A 10,488-nucleotide genomic window follows, 5' to 3' on the forward strand; every position below is an offset into this window, starting at 1 on the left:
GTGCGTCTCCTTTCTATATATTAAACTCTCTTAGCTATAAGTGTGGACGCTAGCTCGTCTCCCTTCAACCCTTACCTCATTATCAGGTATTCAAAGCTTTTCTTTACAATGTAATGTGTTGTGAGGAAATATGTGTTACTGTAGTCTACTTTATGTTTTACATTAGTGTGGAAATTGGTAATTCAGTCTTCCTTTTTGTGCATTATGCACGCGCACACACACACACACACACACACACACACACACACACACACCGCTCCAGTAGCTCAATCGGTTAGAGCGCCACGCTGCAAGGCTTCACGGCCAAACAGGTGGCGTTTCGAGCCTCGCTCAGGCTGGATTCTATCCGTTGACTAGGAGTGGTTACTGTCCCCCCTTGAGCAAGGGGGATGGGGTGTGTGGTGTGTGAGGTCCTGGCAGTACCCAGAGATCGACAATAATGAGCACTTGCTCACGTCGTGAGGGTACCTTCTGGAGAAAGCGAATCCAACTCATGATCAGGCCGTGGTGAATTACACACACACACATACACACACACACACACACACACACACACACACACACACACACACACACACACACATACACACCTGTCCCCCCTTATTCATGAAGTTAGGGGGGCACAGACCCACGATGTTTGGTGCCCTCTCAAAAAAAGCCTCGACCTGCAAAAAACACTGAGACCAATTTTACACATAAACTATACCTATAAAGCATTTATGTTACCTGAAAGCAGCATAGAATATCATAGCATCATTTATCAGCTATATGTACTATAAACTGTACTGTAAATTACATAAACTTCTTTCAAATACATGCTCATTAAAATCTTGCTTTACTATTGGGTTCTCACCACAAAGTCTCTGACATTTTCTTTTCATCTTCAGGAAATTAGGCATGTTATATAATACATTTTTTTTTTCTTTTTCATCTTCAGGAAATTAGGCATATTATATAATGTAATTTTTTTTACTAATGAATGCTTCTTTCTATAAAAATCAGCTAATAAAAATATGAAACATAATAAAAACTGAATCATTTCAAGCACTATTCAGCTGCTAACCATAAACAAACAGAGGAATGATGCTCTTTATGATATTTTATGCTGCTTTATGCATGTATACATCGTCCGCAGGCAAACTGTAAATGTTTGGAGTGGTGCCGCAAAAATTCCTTTGTGGCCGCCTTTGTGCAATTAAGGGAAAATCTGTGGATGTGTGAATCTGCAAGTAGTGAACCTGCAAATACAGCAAGGAGATGTGTATATGTACATATATACCCTTGCTTTAACAAATCAATTAGTGGAAAGGAGATGATGTTGTATCTGATAATCTGTTATATGAGATTAAATATTCTCTATGTCCGATCATTTCCGATTTTATTAGGTGTGTTAGATGAAAGGTGAAGCATGGAAGGATGACATCAGAAGTGATTACAGCTGGGCAGGCACTAGAGACACGCCACCCAGTCAGCTTTGTTTAAACCATCGCCAATAAACATCCAGCCTGCCATTGAATTGAACCCTGCACTTACTGAACTTGTTCAGCAAATCCCTGCATATATCGCACTATCCCAAAAAGTTTGTTAAACCCAAAATTTGTTATATCGAGGTCCATAAAAGTGAGGGTTTACTGTATACACACACACACACACACAAAGAAGAAAAAAAATATCCGATAGTTCAGTCGGTTAAAGCGCTATACTGCCAGGCTTTGCAGCGTGGCAGGCAGCGGTTCGAGCCCCGCTCAGGCTGTTTTTTTTCCGTTGACTAAGAGTGGTTACTGTCCTCTCTTGAGCAAGGGGGATGGAATGTGTGGTGTGTGAGGTCCGGGCAGTACTCAGAGATCGACTAAAAAGCCTTACTCTTATCATGTGGGTACTTGCTGGCGATTGCGAGTCTAACTCATGATCAGGCTGTGGTGAAAACACACACACACACACACACACACACACACACACACACACACAAATAACTCTATTATCCACATTTGCATTATTTAAAATTTGACAATATTTGTGTGGGGACACTGGTCTACAAAATTATCTTCTTACCCTCCTATGGTGTGATTAAAATGTGGAAATTAATTGCATTAAGACTGAGATTTGCAAAACTATCACTATCTACATAATTTACAGTAGAGTTGGGAAATTGATCACAAAACACAGTGTACAAGTTATGTGAGAAATTTATGTGGATGGAAAATGGGAACAACAGTTTGCATAATCGATGCCTTGGGTGGGAACATAGTGTAAGTTGCAGTGCGGGATGAGGTCCATTGGGGAGTTTGTTATGAGCGCATTTTGTAACTGTTGAGGGCAGAGCTGCAGTAGTATTTTGTTTTCATAATACCCCTACAGTCTTTTCAAGCATGGCAGGAAGGTCCTCTAATTGAAGAGGCAACTTTCAGTGATGTGATAGCAGTTGGAAAAAAGAGTTTTTTGGCAAAAATATAAGAATTATGGTTTGCAGAACATTTCAGCACTATATTTTCACTTTTTTTGATGTAGTAAAACAGTAGAGGTCAGAAATTGTTAAATCCAAACCCAGTCACACATTTAAATCCCTGGGGCCAGGATGTAAATTAAGTAACAGTTACTGACCACTAAGTTCCCGAGGTCCAGTCTCACTAAAAAAAGCAACACAATTCAGGTCTTCAAATTGATGAAACTTTCAGTCTGCATCTTAGAGCATCATAAATATTTGTTTTACTTTATCTTGGTTTTCCTTTATCTGCGAGGGCCTTGACTGAATTACTGCATATAAATGAGGATTATATATATATATATATATATATATATATATATATATATATATATATATATATATATATATATATATATATATATATAGATATATATATATATATATATAGATATATATATATATTCTATATATTATATATTATATATATAGATATATATATATATATATATATATATATGCATACATAAGCACACACATGGCAACTGGCATTGCTAATTTTGGTTTATATATTTGAGTGTCACAAAACTATTGAAGTAAAGTTAATATCTACAGATGTTTCAATGCTTAAAGGTAACAGTGCCCTTGTCATTTCCCTCAGTATTGTTGTTATGGTCATCAATCACTCAAAGATTGAATACTTTAGCATTCAATTACTACATATCCATACTGACTATCAGAGGAGTAGTAATCAATCCTTGTGCTGGAAGTGAAAGTAATAAGGGATTCAGTATCAGTCCATTTAATGCTTGTAGCAATTGCAGGGGAATTTGAAATCACAAGACTATGCAATTACTGGATTTTTTTCTGAAATAAAGAGAAGGCCATTTCTTTTGTCAAGAAGCTGTCAGGGGCAGCACAAGACATGACACAAACCACAAAACCATTGGTTGTGAATATAGTTTAAGATGTAACTTTTTTAGTATATAAGCTGAAGAAATATGAGTTGTGTTACTGCAATTAAATATTATCAGAATTCTTACTTGAGCGACTGAAATGTGGAGAAGGAGGCAGTTCATAGAAAGATATTTAGTACTGTGCAGAAGGGACTCATTGGCTTTTCATCACCTGTTTTTCTAAACACTCCTGATCAAATGAAAGTTTGGAACCTCTAATATGAGGCATTATGTGTCCTCAGAGACTCTTTCAGTTTGAGAAAATGAGAAGAGGTTAAAGGAAAACAAACTTGGTATGTTATGCTGAAGGTAACCAGAGTCCAAAAAGCAGTGCCATCCCATCATGCAACTGTTCAATTCTGGTTCTTTGATTTATGTAACCCACACAAAAATCTATGAGATGAATATTTGAAAGTGGATTTTTAAATACACACACACACACACACTCATGCTCACACACACACACACACACACTCAAGTACACGCATACTCTTAGTTCCCATGATAGTACTGAAAAAGTTAAATTGTAGGGAACTGTAGCAAAGCCTGAATATTTCCTCTCCGTAATACCTTATTGTTTGAATTTTTTGTTGTTTCTTTATTTTCAGAGATTCAACTTTTTGTAGATGTATTTACTTATTAGATTATTTTTAATTTAGAATACAAAGATGAGGATTTCACCTTTTCCATTATGAAGCTACATAAGACTTATTTATTGATTCATTCATTCATTTTGGTTTGGAAAAAATAGTTAATTATTTATTTATAAACATTTTTCATGAACTTCTAGCCATACTTGGCTGAAGGCACAGCCCGCTGAGATGCAGGTTTGTACCACATTTATTCTGGTGCTTGAAGGAGATCCCATCTATTGCAATACTTTTCTTAACATAATGGGTAGGTAGTTTGAAAGCTAGAAACAACACCACTTCTTTCCTTTTGCAGTGTAGCATTTCAGTTTGTTAATCTCACCAACAAGATTGTGTCAAATCAACTTGTTAATATCATACCAGCATGAGCTTTTTAAGCAATACAGGAGGTTGATAATTTGTGTCTTTTTGTTAGTATGCCAACTACACACGTGATTTTTTTAACTCATTAAATTTTTATCCATGCATTTTTTCTTCACAGGAAAGTCAGTTATTTCAGAACTTATATCATTATGTGTTTGAAATTTATTATTACTATTATGGTGAACTGAAAAGTTTGTTGGAACTACTTCCGTTTGGAAAGATGAAAATACAGAATATTTCACATTTCTTTATATTGTGCATTTCTCATGTAGTTAGTCTTGCAGTTCATCTATTATGTCCTGAATTACAGTAACTTGCATCACAACTTTGTGTATTGTGCAATAAGTATCAGCAATACGAAATCTTTTTCAAATATTTTATACTTACGATGAATACCAAGAGGTGCTACAAAGCAGTGCTTATTATCTCCATGGCCTTTTTTGGGGGTTAGCTAGTGAGGGAATGCACTTAAGAGAATATTGAAGTAGTTTCTCTTCTAGAAAGAAAAAGAAGAGATGACAGTAAAGCATACAATATGCAGATGCTGTATTGAAGTTTTATGTAAAATCTATACGTACATATTTTGCAGGTTTCATGGCTTTGTAGTAAAAAGGGGAAATATGATTATTGTTGACCAAATACCAAAGACAAATTATGTACATTACAACTGTTTGGTTTACTGATTGTATAAATGTGCCATCAATTCTTGTGTCTAGACAACATTAACAAGATTGGAATCTCACAACTTATTCATGTTTCTTATTGTAAAAGGATGTTGTGTGTAAAATTAATCAGATACTTGCTGATAAAATGTAGGTGGTGTTTTCATGTTTGTCAGTTAGTCAATAGGACCAGTGTTTAGAACATGGCAGTGTACATTACTCGTTTATTGCAGAAAGTGTTGTTTGTAGCTTATGAATAGAAACTAGAAATTTATAGTGAAAAAATTTGTATTGATTCTTCACAAGAGGTATGTATGTTGGTGCATCATGATTGTTAACGTTGTACAAAATGTGAACTCACAGCAATTTATGTTCAACAAAATACACCAACTTCTTTGGTAAATGTTAAGATAAGATGAATGCACTATTTTAACCGGTGTTTGTATAGTAGAATGTGAGAAGACATAGTGGATTGGTACCCAAATCTTCTCAGAAATAAGGATCTGTAAATTATGCCAATCAGCTATGGTGATGAGTAATCCTCATAGGATTTTGTAAGTTAAGTGTTTAGTGTTTTAGAATACCTATAAGAAAATAAATCATAGATTGTATTGAATGCAATCGATCTACAAAAACATTAGAATTATAACCATACAGCAATATTAACCATTATGACTGAAGTAAACCCTTGTTTTAAACAAGCTTCCTTGAATGAATGAAACTTTGGCACATTCTGAATATAAAATTATTATTACTGGAATCAAATAAGTCTATGAACTCTTGGATATGGTTGGTTGAAAGGAAGAATCATCTGACTCAAATGTTGCAGGAAAGTTACTTCACTTTCTTTTAGCATTTACTTCATTCCTTTCCTCAGTGCATCTCTTTTTTAATTACACAAGTATTTCTGTAGTTGTCCTTTTTTTTAAATATAACCAAAAAATGTACATGGTGGTTATTTAGTATCTGGTGCTATGTAGAACTGAACATTTGCTCATAAGTACTTCTGAATGAAACAGTTTCCTGTCCTTCAGTAACAAAATATTTGTATACAATGTAATACTGGTACTAATATGAGTTATTATTTGGCACACAGATATGTAGAGTAATGATATTCTTTTTATTCAGGAAAAGAAAAAAATATATAATGATAATAGCAAAATTTATGACATTTTTAATAGTAACTAATTATTATAACAATGATAATAGTAATAATAATAATAATAATAATGATAACAATGTCAATGGTAATAATGATTAACATTAAATAATGGTATGAAGCAGGAACCTGTGCATCTATAGGTTTACATCATTGTGAATGGTGCTTTGCTATAACTGGTCTGGTACAATTGTCTTTGGAGCAAAGTACTGCTGGTGTCTGACAGTAGCTATGTACACTGAAGCAAACTCAGAGCTTTTATGATTTAACTATCAGTTTGTTGCAATTCTTTCAACTAGCCATCTTCAATTATTTATTATATTTTTCATCACTAAGTTATATTCTTAATATATCAAATATCAAATACAGATAAGCTGACCCCTCTTCTCTATTTTTGTCTTGAGGTAGAGGAGTGAGTAACTGGTAGATAGGGAGGCTGTGTGAAGGAGGGGGAGTGATAATGTAGTGATGGAATTGCTTTTTCTCAGTCCATTAATTAGATATCTTAGTGCCTAACAGATTGACAGACAAACCAATGGACAATGACAAAAACTTTATAGGTCAGTTTGGAGGTGGGAGATAATGATACAGGAGGCTGTGTAGGAGGAAACAGCGAAGGAAAGGAAGAAAAGCAGTAGGGAATGATCATCCAATTACATTGTGGATTGTTGAATTGTGAAAGTGCAAGATTGCTGTGTATTTACATGTAGTTATTTTTGTGTTTCAAAGTGACAATTTTTTTTCCTGTACCTACTAGGTAGAACTATACACATGACATTACATGCATTGAGTGATAGGTTCTCTGTGCAGAGCAACTGAAGGTTCTGGAGTCATGCATGAAAGTGACAATTACCTGGTCTGTTCACATGCAAGCAATGTTCACATTGATGCTAATTTAGAACATACTGCACAGTATTTTTAGAACAAGGGTTTGCAACTGAGTATTTCTCTAGGATTTTATTAATTATGCAGAATTATTTTATGTTTGAAAGCTATCATTCAAAAATATGGCAAAGAATCATATTGTTTTCAATTTATACAGTACATTACTTGCTGTACTTGTAGTTTAAGCAAGTCATTGATTTTTTACCAAAACCCTCATCTACCCAAACCAGAACACTTCATTAGCCAAACTTTTATATAGTGTTTATTATATAAAAAAATAAGAAAAAAAAATGCTTGGGTTAAGGATTAACTTAATTATTGATTAAGAATCAGTACCTAAATAAGTAAAACACACACACACACACACATACATACACACCACACACACACACACACACACACACACACCACACACACACACCACACACACACACACACACACACACACACACACACACACACACACACACACACACACACACACACACACACACACACACAATCCTCGATCAGGCCCAGCTGGAGAGGAGGAAATATACCCGGTGTAGTGTTGCAGAGGCCTGGGCTGCGCTAATGTTGGTTCGGTGGGTCTCCTTTAGTGCAGTTTAGTACGATGAGTGAGAAGGAGGAAGATCAGGGGTGGAACACGCCAAGAAGCAGAAGAGGAAGAGCAGGAGGAGGAGACTACAACAGCGGGGAGGAAAGGGAGTACGAGGCTGGAGGTACTTCTGCCGAGTTCTCTGGATTTGTGAGAAATGAGACGACATTATACAAGAAAGTGCTACTGATGGAAAGAAAAATGGATAAATGGATCAGCATAGTAAAGAGAAGGGATGAGGAAGAAGAGCAGAATAGAGTATTCCACAGCGACCTGAGAAATAGGATAAAACGACTAGAGGAAAATGAGAAGAAATTGATTAAGGAAAATGAAGAGCTAAAGGAAAAAGTAGCAAAGTACGAAAGATCAATGAAGGAAGGTTTGGGAGTGGTAAGAAAGGAAAATGAAAACCTGAAGGAACTGGTAAACAAAGAAGAACAAAGAGTTAGAGAAGAGGTGAAGACGTGGAGAGTGGAGAATGAAAAAGCAAATGTAAGCCTAAGAGAAGTAATAGAACAGCAAAAGAAAGAGGATAAAGAAGACGTGGAGAAAGAGGTAGTCAAGGCCTTAAAGAAAAATGAAGAATTAGTGAGAGAAGTAGCGGACAAAAAAAGAAGTGTTATTATTTTTGGGATGAAAGAAAAGAATATAACATATAAACCAAAAAGGGATAAAGAGGAACTGAAATCGGTCAAAGACCTGCTCAAGAACCTAAATGATGCAGAAAGACAGAGTATCGAGGAGGAAGTAGACGAGATTTATAGAATGGGTCCATTTATTGAAGGGTAAACTAGACCAGTTAAGTTAAAACTAAAATCACAAATGGCAGCCGAAGACATACTATATAGAACAACTAAACTAAAAGAAACGGAAGGATGTAAGGATATATATATAAAGAAAAATAGAAATGAAGAAGAAAGGATGAAATGGAATGAATTACTGGCAGAGTCAAAAGTAAAAAATAACGCAAGATCTGAGGAAGAAAAAGAAGCATTTTTTTGGAGAATTTCAGGGGATCGAATGAAGAAATGGTTCATAAGGGAGAAGAGAAAGGGGAGCGAAAACTAGATAAGAAAGATACAGAGAGGGGTATAAGAATAATGTACACAAATGTAGATGGGTTGATCTCTAGTAAAATAGAGCTGCAAGATTATTTAAAAGAGAGGGATCCCATGATAGTTTGCCTAACTGAAACTAAACTAAAAGAAAACATCCAAATTGAGTTAGATGAAAGATACAATGTGTGGAGGAAGGATAGAATGGGCAAAGGTGGAAGAGGAGTGGTGATAATGATAAAGAAAGAGTTATTAGTAAAAACAATAGAATATGGAGAGGGAAAAGCAGAGATAGTGAGTGTAAGCTTGGAAAACAAGAATAGAGAAAGGATGACGATTGCAGTAACATATGTACCACCAAAAACTACATCATGGAGTAAAGAAGATTATGAAAACATGATTGATGACACCATACAGAGTTTGAGGAGATTGCTTAAGGCAAACAAAGGAGTAATACTAGTTGGCAATTTCAATTGCAAAGAGGTTGACTGGGAGAGGTTTGAGAGCAGTGGTAGTGATGTGGCATGGGGGAATAGATTTTTTAATTTAAAGTTGGAAAATTTGATGATACAAAGGGTGAAGGAAAGCACTAGATATAGAAGAGACGATGAACCGGCAAGACTGGATTTGGTGCTGACAAGAGAAATTCATGTGAAGGATGAATTGAGGTATGATTGCCCCCTGGGAAAAAGTGATCAAGTGCTCATAGAGATGGAAATGAAGGAGGAAGGAAGGGAACAAGACGAGACTTATAGAAGCAATAGATTAAACTATAGGAAAGCAGGGGTGGAAAACCTCAAGAAGTTTTTTGGTGAATTGGATTGGAAAGAGTTATTGAGTACAAGTGAAGTTCAAGGAAAATATATTTTCATGAGGGTGTACAACACAGGTGTTATGAAGTTCGTACCAAAATACAGACCGAGGGAGAGGGCTAAAAAGGACTGGTTTAATGCAAGATGTGCGAAGGCAAAAGAAAAGAGAGACAAAGCATGGTCAAGATTAAAAAGAAACAAAAATCAAAGAAACAGAGAAGACTTTAAGGCAACGAGAAATAAGTACGTGAAAGTGAGAAAGGAAGAAGAGAAACGATACGAAAAGGATATTGTGGAAAAGTGTAAAGAACAACCTAAACTATTTTATAGATTTATAAATGGAAAAATTAAATCAAGAGAAACAGTTGAAAGACTGACAGAAGAGAATGTAGAGATCGAGGATCCCAAAGGCATGGCGGAATTATTTAACAAAAAATTCCAGCAAGTGTTTACCAAAGAATCAATATTTAATGAACCACAAGAAAACAACTTAGATGTATATATGGAAGAGGTCAAAATAGATAAAGAGAAGATAAAAAAACTATTGGGGGAATTGGAAGAAGGGAAGGCCGTGGGACCGGATGGAGTTTCAGGTTTTATACTTAAAGAGTGCAGAAATGAGCTTGTTGGCCCGATATATGACATCATTAGGTGCTCAATTAAAACGAGCACAGTGTCTAGGGAGTGGAAGAGGGCAGAAGTGGTACCTATATACAAAAGCGGAAAAAAGGAAGAACCCCTAAATTACAGACCGGTGTCTCTGACCAGTGTAGTATGCAAAATATGTGAGAAATAAATAAAAGAACAATGGATGAGATTTCTAGAAGAACATAATCTAATCACAAACAATCAATATGGGTTTAGGAAAGGCCGCTCATGTGTGACAAACTTGCTGAGCTTTTACTCAAGAGTGACAGACAAATTAC

Source organism: Eriocheir sinensis, chromosome 3, assembly GCF_024679095.1.
Source record: "Eriocheir sinensis breed Jianghai 21 chromosome 3, ASM2467909v1, whole genome shotgun sequence".
NCBI lineage: Eukaryota > Metazoa > Arthropoda > Malacostraca > Decapoda > Varunidae > Eriocheir > Eriocheir sinensis.